Source organism: Giraffa tippelskirchi, chromosome 14 (assembly GCF_054371585.1).
Source record: "Giraffa tippelskirchi isolate mGirTip1 chromosome 14, T2T-mGirTip1v1.2.pri, whole genome shotgun sequence".
NCBI lineage: Eukaryota > Metazoa > Chordata > Mammalia > Artiodactyla > Giraffidae > Giraffa > Giraffa tippelskirchi.
The window spans coordinates 44,486,474-44,493,051 of record NC_137288.1 but is presented as its reverse complement, the minus strand read 5'-3'; positions in this window follow the sequence as shown (position 1 = coordinate 44,493,051).

Below are 6,578 nucleotides of genomic sequence, written 5' to 3'. Positions count from 1 at the left end.
GTCCCGGTGTGGGGCTCCACTCCATCTCAAAAAAGAAAAAACATCTTGTGGTTTTAAAAGAGACTCAGTCAAAAATGTAACTTTAAAAAGCCTGTATACATTTAGTGAATGCATAACAAGTAAATCTGAAACATATTTAATGGAGATATATTTATGTGCCATTAATTCTCATGGAGGCTAATTTATGCATCCCTGCATAGTGTTGGCATTCAATAGATATTGACGTCACACTGCTCAGAAGCGTTTCAAACAGACACTTGGGCAAAATGACTAAAATGACATTTGATGGATTTTATGATCCAATTATTCATTCCCCAGGTATGTATTTTCTTTATAATTACACACTCTTCAGATAAATATGAAAGATTTTTGGTTTGGATTTAGTAATCTTAAAATTCTCATTGCAATTCACGTGCAATGACTCCTACAGGGACAAAGGTACTTTATTCTATTAAAGTGTTAGTAACTGGGCTGGAGTGAAAACAAGAAACAGAAAAGGGTAAAGTGTTCTCTTTCCATATTGCTACCAACTTACAGGTCTGAGAAATCCTAGTCCCCAGCTAGAGATAATGAGTTGAAGACTTTGTTGTACTTACTATTACCTATGAGAGCTGGAGGGCTTCCCAGGTGGCGTTACTGGTAAAGAATCCACCTGCAGTACAGGAGCTGCAGAAGACACAAGTTTGATCCCTGGGTCGGGAAGATCCCTGGACTAGGGCATGGCAACCCCCTCCAGTATTGTTGCCTGGAGCATTCCATAGACAGAGGAGCCTGGAGGGCTACCATCCACAGGGTCTCAAAGAGTTGGACATGACTGAAGTAACTTAGCATGCAAGCGAGCTGGAATCAGTCAAAGCCTGAGGAATCACTTGATGTGCTCAAATGGTACTTGGTACCTTCCACTATTACACAGCCTGTTACATTCTTATTTCTTTACCTCCCTGCTTCACCTTCTGGGCAGTCAGTTCCTCAAGGGCCATGACCATGTTGAAGTCGTCTTTGCATTCTTGTGTCTGGAATAGACAAGGCTCACAGCAGATGTTCCCACTTTTAGGTCAGGCCACCTTCTTTCCTTTGCCATTAACATTACTTTTGCTAAAAGGCATACATAAAATAAAAAATAAATAAATAAATAAAAGGCATACATGGCTAATTACATCAACTGATCCCCCCCCCCCCCCCCCGGTTCTGTGCACTTACTGCTCTGTCTACGAGCAATGCCTTATTTCCCATATGAATCTAGCTAACTACTACTTGTCTTTCAAAACTGAGCTTGAGAAGCTCCTCTTCCTGGAAGCCTTCTCTGACCCCTCTCATCTGAGTTCATGCTCTCTCTCTGGGTTGCCCTAGCATCTGTGTATATGTCTGTCAGAGCCCTTACCATCCCATCTACAGTTGCTGATTGAGTTTGTAGGCCCAGGTCCTGTACCATTTGGTTTTGTTCCTCTAGCATGTAGAACAGGTCTGAACTCATTGGAGAACCTCAGATAAATCTTTACTGAACTCATGGATTGATAAGTGGGTAAGGAGCAAATAACAAAAACAAGCCATGCTAGCACTTAGAAATTTGATATCATGTTGGTTGGGGCTTCCCTGGTAGCTCAGCTGGTAAAGAATCTACCTGCAATGCAGGAGACCCCAGTTCAATTCCTGGGTTGGGAGGATCTGCTGGAGAGGGGATAGGCTACCCACTCCAGTATTCTTGGGCTTCCCTGTGGCTTGGCTGGTAGAGAATTTCAATCGCTGTGTTGGGAAGATACTCTGGAGAAGGGAAAGGAAAGGCTGCCCGCTCCAGTATTCTGGCCTGGAGAATTCCATGGACTGTATAGCCCATTGGGTTGCAGAATTGGACACAACTGAGTGACTTTCACTTTTGGTGGTTCTCATATATCAGCCTTAGAAGATTAGGCTTTGATGAAATTATCCCAGAAAACACTATTAGAAATGTTATCTATTGGATGCTCATTACTCACTTTTCACGTGGTATGAAAAGTGTCTTAAGTTTGGAGACTGTTAACAGATGCTGTGGGTACCCCACCCATCTGTTGTCACTTCAGTTGTCATCAGAGGTCCTTATTAGGTACACGTCTTACAAATAATACTCCTACTTTGCGCTCTTGATAAGCAACCAATTTTGTTTATAAAGTCTATTGCAGCAATTATTTTCTGTATGGTTACTATTTGTGTGTGTGTGTGTGTTGTCCAATTTAAGAAATCTTTGCTTACCCCCAGGTTAGAAAGTTATTCTCTTGTGTTATCTTTGAGAAGCTTTATTGCTTTTCCTTTTGCATTTTAGGTCTATCATCCATCTGGAATTGATTTTTGTGTTTGGTTTGAGGCATGGATCAAGGTTCATTTTATTCCCATATGGATATTCAATTACCCCAGCACCATTTATTGAATAGACAATCCCTTCCCCACTGAATTGCAGAGGTCCTTTATCATTAATCACATGACTGTGTAAGTGTGGATCTGTTGTGCACATTCTATTCCGTTATCTTTGATCTCTTTGTAGGTCTTTGTACCAATGCTACTCTGCTTTAGTTACTATGGCTTTATAATAAAACTGGAATATCTGATAAAAGTATTTCAACTTTGTTCTTCAAGATCATCTTCACCCCTTTTGATCTTTTGCATTCTATATAAACTTAATTTCTATAAAAATTGATAGAATTTTTATTGTAATTGCAATGAAACTAGAAATCGAATATCAGATAGTTTCAAATATAAATTTGAGTGGGAATCAACATCTTTACAATATTGTCTTCCAATTCATAAACATATATACTCCTCCATTTATTCTTTTTAAATTACTGTTAATATTTTATGGTGTGTATGGTTTGGTACATCTTTTATTAGATTTGTCCCAATATTGATATTTTTATGTTAATTTAAATGGTACTTTAATAATGCAGTTTTGTTGCTAACATATAGAAATGTATTTGATTTTGGTGTATTGTATTTACAATAGTCTTGCTAAATTTACTTAATGATTCTAATAGTATTTTTTAAAAAATTATGAATTAGTGTTGAACTTCTGAATTTATTGAAATGGACATAAGTTTTTAAGCCTTTATTATAATGTAGTAAACTCTATTGATTGATTTTAAAATATTAAGCCAGGTTTGAATTTCAGGAATAAATTCAGCTTGATCATGATGTATTATCATTTTTAAATATTGGTAGATTATATTTTCAAGTTTATATCTAAGTGTTTTGTGTCTATGTTGAAGAGAAATAGTATTGGCCTTTTCTTTCTTGTGTAGTTTTGGCAAGTTGTGGTGTTAACATTATAAAGGCCTCATATAATGAGTTAGGAAGTATTCTCTTTATTTTTATTCTCTGTCCGAGTTTGTGTAAGATCAATATTGTTCTTCTCCCAATATTTGGAGGAAATCACTGGTGAAATCATCTGGCCCTGAATTTATTTTGTGGGAAGATTTTAAAAAATAATCAGTTCATCAGTAAAGATCTAGATAGGAGACAGACACCCTATAATAATTTGATACATGTACACCCATGGTGGATTCATGTCAATGTATGGCAAAACAAATACAACATTGTAAAGTTAAAAAATAGAAAATAAAATAAACTAATTTGAAAAAAATAAAAAGTTTAAAATAAAGAATTATTAACTGTTTATAATGTTTTAGCTGTTAAGAAGGAATAAAAGAGAACTCTAAAGAAGATATTAGGACTGAAGCAGAATAGCCAAGACAGAAACAAGCTTGGAAGTGAGGTGTTCCTTCTCTTAGTCTAGGATTCAAATTCCGTGGAAGTAGACATGGCTGCAGCCCACTGGATACTGGAGGAATGTTTGCCTCGGGCAGGGCTGGTCCACAGGTGGTGGTCTGGGTTTGGCAGACAAAGAATCATGGGTTTGAAATGGCAAACTGAAAGCCTCTAGCTGAGTGCTAGCTGGCCAAGGCTGCCATAAAGGAAACTTGAAGTAGGAAGCTCCTGTTGGGAAGCAGGTGGATGGAAGGCTGATGGGCAGGGAACTATGGGCCAGGGCTTGCAGGCGGGCAGGTGAGTGCATCAAGGTGTCTTCCTGCTGCTGGCCATGTGCACCATAGGGAAGAACTCAGAACAGTACCCTGGGAATCAGGGAGAAAGGGTGTTTCCCCCTTTTAAAGTGATAAGCTCAGCTTTGTTCCAGCCTGCATAGGAGAAATATATTACAAAGTAATGAAGAGTGGATTTGGAGCTGAGAAATAACTGGCACAGTTAGATTAAATTTTGTAGGCAAATAGGGGAGTCTTTGGGCTTCCCAGGTGATGATAGTGGTAAAGAACCTGCTAGCCAGTGCATGAGACTTAAGACCCCCTCAGACGTGGGTTCAATTCCTGGATCAGGAAGATCCCCTGGAGGAGGAAATGGCAACCGACTCCAGTATTCTTGCTTGGGAAATACCATGGACAGAGGAGCCTGGCGAGCTAAGTCCATGGGGCCAGAAAGAGTTGGATACGACTGAGTGTCTGAGCATTGAGGAATATTCCGATTTTCTAATTCTTATGTCGGCTCTGATAAGTTGTGTTTTTCATAGAATGTGTTCATTTGATTTTTCAAATTTAAAATTACAAATTTGCTTATAGTAATCTCTTACAGTTTTTTAAAATAATTTTATTTATTTATTCATTTTTGGCTCTGCTGGGTGTTCATTGCTGCATGGGCTTCTCACTGTGGTAGCTTCCCTTGTTGCAGAGAAAGGGCTTCAAAGCTGGCAGACTTTGGTAGTTGCGGCACGTGGGCTCAGTAGTTGCAGCTCGCAGGCTATAGAGCACAGGCACAGTAATTTTGGCGCATGGGCTTAGTTGCTCTACGCCATGTGGGATCTTCCCAGACCAGGGATCAAACCCATGTCTCCTGCATTGACAGGCAGATTCTTTACCACTGAGTCACCAGGGAAGCCCCTCTTAATGTTTTAAACATCTGTTGGATCTGTAGTGATAGCCTCTTAATTGTTTTTAATATTGGTAATGTGTTCCTTATTTTTTCTTGATTAGTCCCCTAAGCAGTTACTAATTTTATTAATATTTTAAAAAATTCATTTCATTGCCTTGATGATTTTCTCTATTGTATATTTGCTTTCTATTTCAGTATTTTCTGCTTTCATCTTTATATTTTTTCCTACCTACCTCTGCTTTCTTTTAGCTTAATTTTCAGGGTTTTTTTTGTTTTTGGATGCTTACATTGCAGATGTTAAGCCTTTTTCCTTTCCAGTTTGTGAATTTAAGGCTATATGTTTCCTGCAAGCACTCCTTTACTTTCATCATGCAAGTTTTGGTGTGTTATATTTTTATCGTTGAATTAGCAATATTTTCTAATTTCCATTGTGATACATGTTTTTCATTTATCCATGGATTATTTAGAAGTGTTTTGCTTAATTTTCAAGCATTTGTAGATTTCTGGGTTAATTTAATTGAGGTCAGAATATATTCTGAACAATTCAAATTCCTTTGAAATATGTTGGAGATTTCCTCTATGGCCTATTTCAGTAGATAATCCTGTTAGTACATTTTAAAAGAATATATATTCTATATTTTTTGGATGCAGTGGCTTGTTATGTCCACTAGATTAAGTCACTAATTGCATTGTTCTAATAGGGCGTCCCTGGTAGCTCAGCTGGTAAAGAATACACCTGCAATGCAGGAGACCCTGGTTTGACTCCTGAGTCAGGAAGATCGCCTGGAGAAGGGAATGGCTACCTACTCCAGTATTCTGGCCTGGATAATTCCATGGACTGTATAGAGTCACTTTCACTTTCATTATCTGTAATGTATTTTCTAATATTCTTGATTTCCTTAAAGTTATAAGTAAACAAGTATGTGGATTTATTCATTTCTCCATGTAGTTCAGTCAGTTTTTGCTTTAAATATTTTGAAGCTATGTACATTGCTGCATATAGTTTTAGAATTATTATATATTCTGTGAAATGATGCTTTTATCATTATGGAATATCTTTCTTTTTCTCCAGTAATACTTAATGCTTTGAAGTTGACTTTGTCTCATATTATTATAGCTACAACAAATTTTTTTTGGATTTCGAGTACATGCATGTATTTTCCAACCCTTTACTTTCAACCCTGAAGATATATTGCTGTCTGTTACAAGCTGAGATAGTGAGATTTTATTGCTTTATCTATCCTGATCATAGTAGCTCTTTAATTGGAGTGTGTCTTCTTTTTCTGTTCTGTGTAATGACAGATATATCTAGATTTACATGTATCATCTTGTTATTTGTTTTCTGTTTTTCCATTTTTTCTTTTTTTTTTTCATCTGCAGGCTTCTTTTTCATCAGTCATATAATTTTGAAGATTATTTAATTTCCACCATTAGCATGAAGTTATGCTTTCTGCTATTATATATATATTTTTTTAGCAATTCCAAAGTTCACTATTGAGTGATGAATTTCTAGCTTAAATTAATGTGTTTAACTTATGGACAAGGTCTTATAATGCTCTAACTTCATTTATCTGTTGCCCACCTTTATGCTATTGTTGTTATGTGTTTTGATTCTACATGTATTTTAAATTACAAAAGACATTATTGCTATTGTTATAAAGAGACAATATTCC